Source organism: Bufo gargarizans, chromosome 1, assembly GCF_014858855.1.
Source record: "Bufo gargarizans isolate SCDJY-AF-19 chromosome 1, ASM1485885v1, whole genome shotgun sequence".
Taxonomy (NCBI): domain Eukaryota; kingdom Metazoa; phylum Chordata; class Amphibia; order Anura; family Bufonidae; genus Bufo; species Bufo gargarizans.
Window position 1 is genome coordinate 753,120,037 of NC_058080.1, and position 15,417 is coordinate 753,135,453.

The 15,417-nt window shown below is 43.1% G+C and overlaps 1 protein-coding gene and 1 long non-coding RNA gene across 2 annotated transcripts in view; both read right to left on the bottom strand.

The window, feature by feature from the left end:
* The window catches only part of LOC122925102 (gastrula zinc finger protein XlCGF57.1-like), a 139,304-nt gene that overhangs the window by 42,082 nt on the left and 81,805 nt on the right, over positions 1–15,417 (bottom strand). The gene's annotated exons all lie outside the window — the stretch shown is intronic.
* LOC122925163 lies at positions 14,530–15,279 on the bottom strand. Its single transcript, XR_006387545.1, has 3 exons — positions 15,222–15,279; positions 15,076–15,138; positions 14,530–14,665 (listed from the first exon to the last, which is right to left on the bottom strand). It is a non-coding gene; the product is annotated as an uncharacterized LOC122925163 (long non-coding RNA).

The window sequence follows — 15,417 nt, forward strand, 5'->3', positions numbered from 1 at the left end:
CACATTCTTGGCATGAAAATGGTTTCTCCCCTGTGTGAGTCCGTTGATGTTCAACAAGTTGCGATTTCCAACTAAAACATTGTTCACATTCCGTACATGAAAATAGCTTCTCTCCCTTATGAGTTCTTTGGTGTATAAGAAGATGTGATTTTTTATAAAAACATTTCCTACATTCTGAACATGAAAATTCTTTCACCCTCGTGTGAATTCTTTGATGTTCAACAAGATCTGCTTTTCTTACGTAACATTTCCCACATTCAGGACAAGAAAATGGCTTCTCACCTGTGTGAGTTCTTTGGTGTACCATAAGATTTGATTTTTGAGAAAACCCTTTCCCACATTCTGGGCATATATACGGCTTCTTCCCTGTGTGACTTCTCTCATGAACAACAAGCTCTGTATTTGTTATGAAACATTTGCCACATTCGAGACATGAAAATGGCTTCTCTCCTGTGTGAACTGTCTGATGTCTAAAAAGTTTTGATTTCAGGGTAAAACATTTTCCACATTCTGAACATGAGAATGAATTCTCTCCTGTGTGAATTCTTTGATGTTCAACAAGAGATGACTTAACGCTATAACATCTCCCACATTCTGAACATGAAAATGGCTTCTCTCCTGAGTGAACTGTCAAATGTCTAAAAAGCTTTGATTTCTGGGTAAAACATTTTCCACATTCTGAACATGGGAATGACTTCTCTCCTGTGTGAGTTCTTTGATGTTCAACAAGAGTTGACTTAACGCTATAACATTTCCCACATTCTGAACATGAAAATGGCTTCTCCCCCCTGTTTGCTCTTTTAGGTACAACATCACTTCTATGGCTTGTATTTTGCTCTACAGTCTGTGATGAATCAGATGATAGATGTTGAAAAGGATCTAGATCTTTGCTATGAACGGCTGAGGGTACATGTGGGATAATGGCATGCTCTTCATATGTATCTTGTGTGATATCTTCAGCTTTTAAATCAGATGATTGTACTATCAAATGTCCCTCTGAGCTCCTGATACCTGCCAAGAATAAAACTGCTTTTATTATTTATAACAATAAAATTATATTGATAATTTATAGCATTTCTATAAAAGGGTATCCATAAAATTGCAAGATACTGTAAGTAAGAAAATGCAATTATGAATTGACTGAAGCTGGTCATGTTAGATTAATGTTGACTGAACCCACCTACCATTTAATGTGTTTAAGGATCGGGAAGTTTCAACATGTTTGACACTTGGTTCTTGGGGAGATTAGCAGCCTTCAAAGGTGTCTTCCCTTCTCCCTATTCACAAAACATGTAGTTTGGCGAAGGCCAACGTGCATATGTATGGAGATTCTGGAGACAGCTTTCAGCCAAATGAGCATTCTGAAGTGTATGGCCAGCTCAAAACAGTGATGGGAAAGCAGATGACAATCTAACAGTGAACCTCACAGCAAGGAACAGTAGATCATGCTGGTAGGCCACCATGCTCTTCTCTTGTAGTTGTCCACTGCTGTGTTGAAGCCATCATCTCCAGAGGGTTATTTTTTAGTATGCCTGCCCAAACGCTTTCCTAGTGAAACGCTCAGTGGATAATCATAAAGTGACCTTTGAATCAGTGCTCCTAGGTGGTGTCCGTCACACACTATATGACAGCTATGTACTTACAGCTTATCAGAGAGCAGTTCAGAGGGTAAGAGCAGTAGGGTCACATACAATACAAAATGGCCATGGCTTTGATGCAAGTGATGATCTTTCTTCACACATAGGTCCAACATACTGTATTGTGCAAAAGAAGGCAGGTGTGGAAAAATGCCACTTTCAAAAATAGAAGTGTTAATAGTTTATTTTTATCAGTTAAACAAATGCATGGGATGTTTTGTAGGGATTTCCAAAACTGCGGGGTATAAGCCACTGGCGCATGCAATAAATGAGGAATAAGGTCTGCAGTTAGATGTCTTGGAGGGGGGACCTTAGCGTGTATAGAGCGTTTGGTCAGATATATACCTCTCGTGATATCGCAAGGAGTCTCTGTCAATTGCTCCAAGCCCCACAGTCCAGCAAGTTGTCTTTCCGACATGAGTGCTAATTTAATGTCAGAGCCTATCAGTCTATATTTGGGAATGCATAGTTGTAGCCACCTTTTTAACTGTATTGCTTTGTAGTAAGTCTGCAAATCAGGAAATCAAAAACCTCCATCAGCTTGCATACAGTTTTTAAACGAACCTGTCAGGGATGTTGTCCCAAAAATCTTGGAGAACTAACCACAGATCTTCCGTAGATGTAGGCTTACTCAAATCCTTTCTTCTCTTTATGTAATCTCAGACAGATCTGGTGATGAGCAGTGATGGCCAGTTCGCAGTGTTCGCAAACGAACACATGCGGGCTGCCATCTTGATTAACAAGTCCGGCGATGCACTGGTAAGCCCTTACCTGTGTATGTGCCGGGAGCCGGTCTGAAATCAAATGCGGTCACCGGGAGCAGGCAGTTCCGAGAACAGCCCGATGAAGGCCCCCGGCAGCTGTTCTTGGAACTGCCTGCTCCTGGGGACCGCATTTGATTTCAGACCGGCTCGCGACACAGGCAAAGGTAAGGGCTTACCTGTGCATTGCCGGACTTGTGAATCAAGATGGCAGCCAGCATGTGTTTGTTTGCGAACTGGCCATCACTGGTGATGAGATCATCGGTCTGGGGGGGGTCTATATCATCACTTCCAGGGATCCTTTTACTTTTTTACACTGAACATAGTTCTTTATAATATTGGTTGTATGTTTGGGGCTGTAGTCCTTCTGTAGAATAAATTTGGAGCTGATGTGGATCAGATGTCTCCCTGATGGTATTGCATGATGGATAAGTATCTGCCTGTATTACTCAATGCTGAGGACACCATTAATCCTGACCAAATCCCCAACTACATTTGCAGAAATATATCCCCAAATTTTCAAGGAGCCTCCACCGTCGTGCTTCACTGTTGCCTGCAGAAACTCATTACTGCTGTACCACTCTTTGGGCCTTCAGCAAACAGACTGCCTTCTATTACAGCCAAATATTTTTAATTTTGACTCATTAGTCCAGATCACCTGCTGCCAATTTTCTGCACCCTAGTTCACATGTTTTCATTCAAAGTTCAGCCGTTTGGCCTTGTTTCCATATCAAAATGGCTTTTTGGCTGCAATTCCTCCATGAAGACCACCCCTGTCCCAATGGTTTCTGCCAGTTCTGAGCTGATGAAGCTATTGGACATCTTCCGATTTTGAAGGGAAACAAGCATGATGCACTTTTCATCTACTACACTAGGTTTCCTTGGCCATCCCCTGCATCTGGGGCCCTCATGGCTGCTTGATTGAGAAATATAGAAAGATACTTATCCATCATGCAATACCATCAGGGAGGTGTCCGACTGGCTCCAAACTGATTCTGCAGCAGGACAGCGGCCCCAAACATACAGCCAATGTCATTAAGAACTATACTCAGTGAAGAACATGGAGTCCTGGAAGTGATGATATGGCCCCCACAGAGCTCTAATCTCTTTATCCAGTCTCTCTGGGATTGTATAAAGAGAGACAAGGATTTGAGCAAGCCTACATCTACATCCACAGAACATCTGTGGTTAGTTCTCCAAGATGTTTGGAACAACTTCCCCACCAATTTCCTGAAAAAACTGTGTTAAGTGTACCTAGAAAAATAGAAAATATAGCAAATATTGATTGAATTTAGATTTCTCTTTTGTTCTTTCACTTTGCATTTTGTTAATTCATAAAAATAAACGATTAATACTTTTATGTTTGAAAGCATTCTTACTTGGCAGCCTTTTTCCACACCTGCTTAAAGCTTTTGCACAGCACTGTATAGCATTGTATTTGCACCTTTTTTCTGCTGCATGTTACTGTAAAAAGAATTTGTATCGTCTTATCGTAAATGTTAACCATTTGTGGCAGAACTTAGAGACAGTTGCGGCATGCACAGCAGTTTGAAAAGTAAAGTGAAAAGTGAGAGTGCCTGTCAGACAGGACATTTAAACATGTGATAAATGTATTTTCTCATGACATTTTGATAAAAATACTGCACGATAAATCCCCCACAGTTTTTATGTGACAGGCTTTTTTGTCTTTTTTTACATACAAGCTTTCTGTACCATTTTTGGGCACACACTTTTATATGCTATTTTAAAGGGAATGTGTCACCTACACCTACCTATAATTTTTTTTCTGACAGTTAGGGCTCTTTCACGCGATCGGATGCCGTCCGGGTAATCTGCTGCGTGAAAGAGAGCCAAGCCCCATTCCGGACTGAAGAGACACGGAGCATCAACATGATTGATAATGCTCCGTGCCTCTCTGTGATCTTTTTACTACAAAATCACAGTGAGATAAAATTGTCAATGTGATTTTGTTGTAAAAAGGTCGCAGAAAGGCAAAGATCATTATCAATCATATTAATGCTCCGTGTCTCTGCTGTCTGGAACGGGGCTTGGCACTCTTTCACGCAGCGGATTCCGCGCACTGGATCCGCTCGTGTGAAAGAGCCCTTAAAGGAGTTTTCTAGGCTTTTAATACTGATGGGGCAGATCCTCTTGTGGTGCTGTCATGGGCTCTGGAAAATCAATTAACCGGTAAGTATTCATTTTTACCACGCCAGGTGAACGCCAGAAAAAAAAAATACTTCAATTACTCTTACCGGTAATATGTTTTCCATGAGCCCATGACAGCACCTGTGAGAGATCCTCCTCCCTCCGGACAGGAAACAGGAACTTCCCAGATCTTTAAATTGGTCCCGTGCCTTCTACCTTCAGTATTTGACAAGATTCCTGGGACCAGCAACGCACCTATATATAGTGAGAACTAACAACATAGGCGAGAAAACATAATAGACAAAAACTCTGCGCCGAATATATGCCAGGCATATCTCTTCTTTGGCACCATACTAAAGAGTAGACTTCTCTTTTTTCCATTATTCTTTATATATAAATAAAAAATATATATATATATATATATTTTTTTTTTTTTTTTTTTTTTTTTTATTAAGGGAGGGAATTATGTAGGTGCTGTCATGGGCTCATGGAAAACATATTACCGGTAAGAGTAATTGAAGTATTTCCATTACGCCCCATGACAGCACCTGTGAGAGACTAGACTAGATAACTATTAGGGAGGGACTGCAGCCTGCAGCACCTTTCTCCCAAAGGCCATATCCTGCACAGATGAAAGGTCCAACCTGTAGTGTTTGTAAAACGTAGAGGGGGAACTCCACGTTGCAGCCCTACAGATCTGTTCTATGGTAGCGCACCCTTTTTCTGCCCAGGAAGAGGCTACTGCCCTGGTGGAATGGGCTGAAAAATCTGAAGGGACCTGACAATCTGATAGTGAATATGCCAAACCTATCGCTCTCTTGATCCATCTGGCTAAGGTACGGCTTGTAACCTTGGAGCCCCTGTTCTGACCCTGAAATTGAACAAAGAGTTGCGGGGTCTTTCTAAAGTCCTTCGTAGATTCTAAATACTCACAGACACACCTTCTAACATCTAAAGTATGAAAGGATTTCTCTCCTTCATTCTTTGGGTCCTGACAAAAGGAAGGGAGAACTATCTCCTGAGACCTATGAAACACCGACACTACTTTGGGCAGGAACGCAGGGTCTGGTCTGAAAACAATCCTATCCTCCAGAATCTGGGTATATGGAGGGGAAGAGGACAAAGAGGACAGCTCTCCAACACGTCTGGCAGATGTAATGGCCACTAAAAATACAGTCTTATAGGACAGCATCTTTAAGGGGATGTCCCCCAGAGGCTCGAACGGAGCCTTGGTTAGAGCAGAAAGAACCAGGTTAAGGTCCCATGGGGCTGACTTGGATCTAACTATAGGACAAAGTCTAGAGGACCCCCTAATGAACCTTTTGACCCAAGGATGAGTAGCCAAACGAAAATCAAACAGGACACTCAGTGCCGAGACCTGCACCTTGAGAGTGCTGGGTTTAAGCTTTTTGTTCAGGCCTTCCTGCAAAAAATTCAAAATTAACGGGATGTTGGGCGAGTTCAAGTCTAAGCCTGGACCTGCAAACCGAAGGAAGGCTTTCCATACCCTCAGATAGATATCGGAGGTGACTTTTTTCCTACTAGCTAGGAGAGTCCCGATGACCTGTTCTGATAGGCCCCTAGACCTGAAGAAAGACCTCTCAAAATCCAAGCTGTCAGGTGGAGATTCTTGACTTCCGGATGATGTAGAGGGCCCTGGGATGTTGGAATCAGGGATGATTTGTCCCAATTTATTAGCCAGCCCAGGCTCGTCAGGATCCCCAGGACCTTCTGTATGTGAGATCTCAACTGCTCTGGGGACTGCCCTACCAAGAGAAGGTCGTCCAGGTATGAGACTATAATGATGTCCGACCTCCTTACTTCTGCCATTACCTCCGCCATCAGCTTTGTGAAGAGCCTCGGCGCCTGTGATACCCCAAAAGGAAGAGCTCTGAACTGTAAATGAACAATTGATTCCCCCATCTTCACTGCCACCCTCAGGTATCTTTGGGACAAGGGATGGATGGGCACGTGGTAGTAGGCATCTTTTATGTCTATTGAGGCCATCACACAGTTGGGGAACAGATGGAGGACCGTGGAGGAGATGGACTCCATCCTGAATTTCTGATAGGACAGATACTGGTTGAGACCCTTCAAATTTATAATCAGTCTGAACGTACCGTTGGGCTTGGGGACCAGAAATAGGGTTGAATAAAATCCCTCTCCTTGTTAGTCCTTTGGGACTGGAACAAGGACTGCCTTTTCCAGGAGGCTGTTTATTTCCTCCGAAAGTGCCACCTGTTTTGGAGAATTTTGGTTTAATGAAGCAACTTTGAAAGTCCTGGGCGGTAGTCTCTTGAAGTCTAGGCGATAGCCTTCCTTTATAACATCCTTTACCCAAGCGCTTGCGGTAATATTTCGCCAGGCTGGAAATGATAAAGAAAGACGACCGCCCACTTGGGGTCTGGCGTCATTGTTGAGTGGAACTTGATGTTTGAGGTCTGGATTTAAACAGCACACTTTTTGAATTATCAGATCTCCACTCCCTCCTTTTCTTTTGATCCCCAAAAGCCTTCCTTTCATTACTCCGAAATGGCTTCCCCTGTTTAGGAAAGGACGGTGCTGGAAAACCTTTTTTCTTATCGGATGCCTTATCTAAAATGTCATCTAAGGCTGATCCAAATAGAAAGCCCCCTTGGCAAGGTAAGGCACAAAGCTTAGATTTTGAAGCTACATCGCCCTTCCACCCTTTCAACCATAACGACCTTCTGGCTGAATTGGAGAGTGCAGCCGCCCTAGCGGAAAGCCTCAATGCGTCAGCGGAGGCATCAGAGATAAAGTCCACTGCACTGGACATAGTTGGTATCGCCTCCAGCAGCTGATCCCTAGGAGTCTTATTCTCTATATGAGACTCTAATTCCTCCAACCAGAGCTTTAATGACCTAGCCACCGAGGTAGTTGCTATATTTGGCTTAAAGGCAGAAGTGGAAGCTTCCCAATTCTTCCTTAAGTATGCATCAGCCCTTTTGTCCATGGGATCTTTAAGGGACCCTAGATCCTCAAATGGGAGAGCTGACTTCTTATTTATCTTGGCTACGGGAGCGTCTACCCTCGGTACCTCCTGCCAAGCTGACACTTCCTGATCATCAAAGGGGTACTTTCTCTTGACCGCTCTAGGGATAAAGAATTTTTTATCAGGCTTCTCCCATTCACGTTTAATCAGATCCTTGATACAGTCCTGAATGGGGAAAACCCTAGACTTTTTAGGCTTTAGGCTCTCAAACATTAGCTCTGGTCTAGACCTGGACTCCTTTTCCTCCTCAAGCTCCATCGTGGATCTAACCGCCTTCAATAACAGGTCCGTATCTTCTGCTCTAAACAACGGCTTCCCTGTCCAATAGCGCCTTCCTCAGACCCAGAGTCCATAGCATCCTCCGCTACCGCCTGGGGCCTCTTATGTCTGGATGAGCTAGGCAGGGATTTTTTAAGCTCCTCTACTGACGAACGGACTTCATTTTTTACTAAATTCTGGATACTCTGTAATAAAGATGGCGACTCCTCGGCCACTAACTTATCCAGACATGGTTGACAACATGTCTTGGAGTAAGATGGATCCAGCTTCCTCTTGCAAATTCCACACTCCTTAGCTCTTTTGTGGGAAGCTTTCTTTGGGTGCTCTTTAGCCTGCATTTAATAAAACAACCCATCAGCTTAACCTGACCATAAAAACAAACAACTCCCCAAAGGGAGATGGTGGGGGTTAACCCCTCTTACCCCCAGGAGTACCATGCTTGGTTCCAAAAGCTGCTCCTGTCCGTCGGTGCGCTGTTGTACATCCCCTACTTCTTGCATCATAATGCTGCGTAAAGGGGGGCCAATTGAGGGCTGTAGATGCCGCTTGTGTCCCGACCGATCTCCTGCTACTACTCACCACCACGCTGGCTGGCCGGCGTTCCCTTTTTCAAATGGGCCGCGCAGCGCCCCCATGTTAAGCTCCTCCCCTTCCGGCCGATGGAACGCACGCGTCACTTCCGGTGCGACGCGCACGTCCCGCACAGCCAGCCTCAATGAGAGGGGAAGACGCACCTCCCCCCTCATGCCGCGACTTCGCCGGCAGGCAGGGACACGAGGCAGCCCAGGCATCCCCCCATGGTTCCGAAGAAGGGAATAAAATGCAGACGCCGGGCTTCTCAGCGCTCCTAGTGGAGACTTACGCCGACAGGTACCTCCACTAGGTTTCGCTCTTTAACCCTAGAGGTCCTGCAGCCAAGAAATAGACCTGGAAAGAAATCCTCCTGTCCCTGGACAGGAAACAGGAAAGAACTGAAGGTAGAAGGCACGGGACCAATTTAAAGATCTGGGAAGTTCCTGTTTCCTGTCCGGAGGGAGGAGGATCTCTCACAGGTGCTGTCATGGGGCGTAATGGAAATATATATAAAAACTATGATGAAATTGAAATTTTGCCCACCTTACTTCCCCAAAAAGGTATCAAAGTGATTAAAAAAGTCGTATGTACTCCAAAATAGTACCAATTAAACTGTCACCTTATCCCGCAAAAAATGAGACCCTACATGAGACAATGGCCCAAAAAATTAAAAAAAACTGTGGCTCTCAGACTAAAACATGATTTTTTTGTTTCAAAAATGCTTTTTATGTTCAACGTAAAAAAATAATAAAAAAGACATACTAGGTATCGCCGCATCCATAAAAACCTGCTCGATAAAAATACCTCATGACCTATACCTTGAGGTGAACACCGTAAACAAATAAAAACGGTGTCAAAAAAGCAATTTTTTGTCACCTCACATCACAAAAAGTGTAATACCAAGCGATCAAAAAGTGGTGTGCCACCCAAAATAGTGCCAATCTAACCGTCATATCATCCCACAAAAATGATACCCTACCTAAGGCAAATCGCCGAAAAACTGAAAAAACTGACTTTCAGACTATGGAGACACTAAAACATGATTATTTTTTTGTTTCAAAAATGATATTATTGTGTAAAACCTAAATAAATAAAAAGAAGGTATACATATTAGGTATCGCCGCGTCCATAAGAACCCGCTCTATAAAAATAGCACATGATCTAACCTGTCAGATGAATGTTGTAAATAATTAAAAATAAAAACAGTGCCAAAACAGCTATTTTTTGGCAAATGCTCCATTTTAATCCATTTCTTCCCGTAACAAAGCAAGGGTTAACAGCAAAACAGCCCTGATTCTGTAGTTTACAGAAATGCCCAAAATGTGGTCGCAAACTGCTGTATGGCACATGGCAGGGCACAGAAGGAAAGGAACGCCATATGGTTTTTGGAAGGCAGTTTTTGCTGGACTGGTTTTTTTAAACCATGTCCCATTTGAAGCCCCCCCCCCCCCCCCGATGCACCCCTAGAGTAGAAGCTCCAAAAAGTGACCCCATTTAAGAAACTACACCCCTCAAGGTATTCAAAACTGATTTTACTAGTTTTGTTAACCCTTTAAGTGTTCCACAAGAGTTAATGGCAAATGGAGATGAGATTTCAGAATTTCTATTTTTTGTTACTTTGCCTCACAAAAAGTGTAATATAGAGCAACCAAAAATCATATGTACCCTAAAATAGTACCAACAAAACTGCCACCTTATCCTGTAGTTTCCAAAATAGGGTCACTTTTTGGGAGTTTCCACTCTAGGGGTGCATCAGGGGGCTTCAAATGGGACATGGTGTCTAAAAACCAATCCAGCAAAATCTGCCTTCCAGCAACCATATGGTGTTCCTTTCCTTCTGCGCCCTGCCGTGTGCCCGTACAGTAGTTTACGACCAAATATGTGGTGTTTATAGAAACTACAGAATCAGGGCAATAAATTCAGAGTTTTCTTTGGCTGTTAACCCTTGCTTTGTTACTTAAAAAAATTGATTAAAAATGGAAAATTTGCCAAAGAAATTGAATTCTGAAATTTCATCTCCATTTGCCAATAACTCTTGTGGAACACCTAAAGGGTTAACGACGTCAGTTTTGAATACCTTGAGGGGTGTAGTTTCTAGAATGGGGTAATTTTTTTGGTGGTTTCTATTATGTAAGCCTCACAAAGTTACTTCAGATCTGAACTGGTCCTTAAAAAGTGTTTTTTTTTTTAAAATTCTGAAAAAATTTAAAGATTTGCTTCTAAACTTCAAAGCATTCTAACGTCCCCACAAAATAAAATGTCATTCCCAAAATGATCCAAACATGAAGTAGACATATAGGGAATGTAAAGTAATAACTATTTTTGTAGATATATTACTATGTATTATAGAAGTAGAGAAATTGAAACTTGGAAATTTGCTAAATTTAGTATTTTTTTATAAATAAAAATTATTATTTTTTACTCCATTTTACCAGTGTCATGAAGTACAATATGTGACGAAAAAAACAATCTCAGAATGGCTTTTAAAGTTATCACCACATAAAGTGACACTGGTCAGATTTGAAAAAATGGCCTGGTCCTTAAGGTGAAAATGACCCTTGTCCCTAAGGGGTTAAAAAAGGTTGAAGGAGAAGACCAGGTAGCTGCTCTGCAAATATTCTCTATGGGAACAGAGGATCTTTCTGCCCAGGAGGTAGCAACTGCCCTGGTAGACTGTGACTTAAGACCCACCGGAGGAGACAACCCGGATGTAAGATTATGCAAGACAAAGATATGGCAGAAACAATCCACCTAGCAATAGAACTTGGCCACCTTACCCTTATTCACTCCTTGAAAGAGGACAAAGAGTGAAGAAGATCTGCACCAGTCTTTAGTGCGGGACAGATAATTAAATCAAGGTCCTTTTAACGTCTAGGCCGTGCAGAGATTTTTCTTTTTCTGACCCAGGGATTTTAAACAGTGTATGGATTCTAGCCCCCCAAACATAATATCTTGGATGGACCTGGGTTCTTTTGCCTCTTCAATGCCCATAGTAGAATGTACGGCTTTTAGAAGCTTTTCTGTGTTTACCACTGATTTCACCTTCTTCCAAGAAAGACAGGGATGAATCATCAGAATGCCCATATAATGAGGAGTGTATCTCACCTTCATCAGAATCAGACGAAATATGCTCCTGTACAGTATTATGTCGTCTCACTTTAGATTCTTTTTTGGATGATAAGGTAGAATTAACTTCCGATCTGACTAGTGTCTGAAGACATTTATAAAATGATGGCGATTCCTCAGCCACCGTTTTATCAATAAAGGACTGACACATCCTCTTCTCCCATTCAGATGACAACCCGGTTTTACAGAGAACACATTCTTTATTCTTCCTTTTAGTCACCACCTTCTTTGGTTTTGTCAAGGCTGGAGGGACTGCAGACTCCTCAACATGCTTGTCCTCCTCCATGCTTCTCCTGTTGCTGGCCACCAGAGCGCTGCTTAGGATGCCAGCTTTCAGTTCACCGCGTGCCTGTCACCGCCAGTTCTGTGAGAAGACCTGACAGACGTCCTTCTCTACCTCTTGCATGATGTTCTTTGTTTTGGTTTCACTTTATCATCTCATTTCAGTCTCCCAGATGTCACCTATTTAGACTAATCCTCTTTCCTTTATATTCCCTCCCATACTGCCTCACTTTGTGGTTTATACTACTTCCTGGATTGAAGTGTTCACTGCTGGAGGCTTCTGCTGCGGCTTGTTCAGATAAGCCCTTTCATGTATTGTGTTTCCTTGCTGGCTTGATTCTAGGTGACCCTGACTCCCTCCGTATGAAGTGCAGGGAGCCGGTGGTCGTGTCCTCTCACTATTATAAGGTTTTCAGGTGTCACACAGTCTTAGGTACGTGGGCATACAATTGTCTACCTTTGAGACCCTTGTAGGTGCTTAGCAGTCAGGGTGAGCTCTTAGGGTTTTATAGAAGTCACCTAAATGCTCCTTAGTTTGGGATCAAGCCAGTCAGACATTTATTTATAACTTCCAGCTATCTGCAACATCATCCGTGACAGTGCCCTTCTCATAGGCGCTCTGTGATGACGTCACACCCTACGCCGCGGGCCGAACCACCTGACCCATGCCGCTCTCCCCGGCATAACTCCTTGCCGGAAGCTCCTCCTCCTCCTCCCCCTGGGGTCCAGACGTCTGTGCCTCTAGCGCATCAGCGATACCGCCAGGCTCTCCATGCTCCAGCACACAAAGTACTCTCTCAGGAGTTTTGCTGTGCCTCTGCCTGTCCCTTTCAGCGCACAAACTGAAGCCGCATTATATTCCCGGGGACAGCAGGTATGTTGGGGGAGAAATCAAGCCCAATATAGGGGTCAGCGTACGAGCACCACCAGAGGGAAGAAACCTGAAAGAAAGACTGCAGGCTTCCCCAGAGACGGGAAACCACACTAAATTTGGAGGAGAGTGTCCGCCCTTTTATTCTGCAGGTTTCCTGTCTGTGGGGGCGGATCCTCTCATGGTGCTGTCATGGGCGAAGGGAAAAAACACCTTGCCGTCCCTTATACTCTGGTGGCAAGGACACTTCTCCCAGCTTGTGTCACCTGCTGACTGGAAAATACCATTGAGTAGCACTACAGAAGTCTTTATTGGGTCATAGTTTTTTTTTTTTTTTTTTGTCTTGATGGCACCACAATGCTGGTAAGATAACATGACTGAGTGATCTCAGATACTTGCGTGCTGCACACTGGAGGAGAGGCTAAAAGGTTTAAACTCTGTGACACACATATATTTGGGGGACTCCACATAGACCTTTATCCTAGGTAGGATGTAAGTATTGATTTTCTTTATCTCTTATACACCCTGGAGTTTTGGCCATGTGTTATAACGTGGTAGACAGCCATGTGTTATAGCATGATATACAGAGTCTCACCCCATATTGCATGTTGCATATTTAGGCTAGTGATTTATTTACTTGTTATTATTCAGTATGTGATTTGTCTTTAATCACACGTCGTAAATATATTTATTCACTTAGCCTGCGTAAGCTTATTAATTCTCAAATCTTTTGAATTTACGCTTTGAATCAGACAGATTCTGACAACTTTATGCCAAAATTTAAGATGTACTGGCAATCACATTGAGGTAGTGGTTGCAATCAACTTGCCTTACTGTAGCATATGCAGCACACAGGAAACAACAGTGCAACAAGCACAAAATCTTGACATGCAGCTGAATGCTAGCTGTCTCTCAAAACAATCCGGTTCTACCTTTGTATTACCACTTCAGTGCGTGCCCGTCTCCCCACTGAGATGCTACTCTGATACTGCTTCTGGAGTACTGCCAGAGGTTGTCAGTGGCAGCTCTATCACACATCTCACTGCCCCAGCATTCTAAACATGTCCTTACACTGGCCCTGCTCTCCTCTGTCTCGTGGACCTTCCCAGAAGGGTCCTACCGCAGGTTCACAATGCCATAACATCGCACAGCTTGGACACGAGGTGGATGGACAGCAGTGGTCATAAACCACATCTCATGCTCTATGAAATGGATGCACATTACAGTAATACAAACTTATGATAGAGCATTGAAGCAGATAATGGCAGCCAATTTAAAGGCACAGTAACAAACTATAACTTATCAAGAGTTTTACACATTTTTAGTAGGAAAGGAGTTCTCTCCACACCTCCCAAATCAAATAGGAGCAAATAGTTCTTTAGCCCCAAAATTAAGCAAATGCTTCGGCCCTATTTACAGAGGAATATTTAAATATCCACTTCTATTCTTGCATTCGCATTTTACGCTTACAAAATGTGTCATAACTTATAACAGTATGGCATTTTCATACATAAATAATATGTAATTTGGCTGTATGAGGAAATATATGGCAGAACAGAACACAATGGAGCTAAAAAAGCTGGTGAATAAGTACAGTCTAAGACTCTTCTCTATTTAGTGGTTACTACTCACCTGGGTAGATGTCTGTAGGAAATTCCTCCTTATTTTGCTCATATTCCCACATATCTGTCTCTGTGGAGGGTTCCTCCTTACACTGTTGATCACCCCTCACATGTGTCTCTGTAGGGGGTTCCTCCTTACACTGTTGATCACCCCTCACATGTGTCTCTGTAGGGGGTTCCTCCTTACACTGGTCATCACCCCTCACATGTGTCTCTGTAGGGGGTTCCTCCTTACACTGGTCATCACCCCACACAAATGTCTCTGTAGGAAATTCCTCTTTATACTGGTCTTCACCCTTCAAACAGGTCTCTCTAGAATTAATACTCCTCAGATCTTTATCCTGAATCAAAATCTGCAAATGTAAAAAAGTCTCTCACAGTCACAGAATGTTCTACAAACATAGAGAAGGTTATAAATTATCAGGACAACCAATAATGACATGACAGCGCGGTTTATTTGAGCCAGATAGCTGCAGGAAGCTTACACACATGTATATTCACCACGACGAGGTGTGCATCAAGTTGTTTCTGTGAAGGAAGACTGGCCTCCAACCTGTTGGTCACTTATTCCCATTGGCAGTCTCCAAAGCCAGAACATAGTGATCACATACAGACAACATCTAATGTCTATGGTCAGCGTTAACCCTGTCATCTCCACCTTTCTCATTACACAAATATAAACATATAATACTATGGGATAAAACAAGACTGAACACAAGGACTTCACAGCCTTCTACAGATCATAGGGAATATCTCCATCTACCTGATGATCCTGTGGAAGAAGAGGACTGGGACATCTCTCTGGTGTTCTTCTTACTGGATCTTCCTGAAGGCGACACATACAGTGACTGAATTCATTCTTTACATACAGATAATTGAAGGATGGGTGTATTTAGTCCTGTCTATTACCTGGTGATGTGAGGGGCTGGTGGTCCTCCATCATGACGTCCTTGTACAGATCCTTGTGTCCTTCTACATACTCCCACTCCTCCATGGAGAAATAGACAGTGACATCCTGACACCTTATAGGAACCTGACAACACAATGACACCGTCATCACCCAGACTCCTCCAGTGCTGTTACTGTATAATGTCCCAGCATTCCC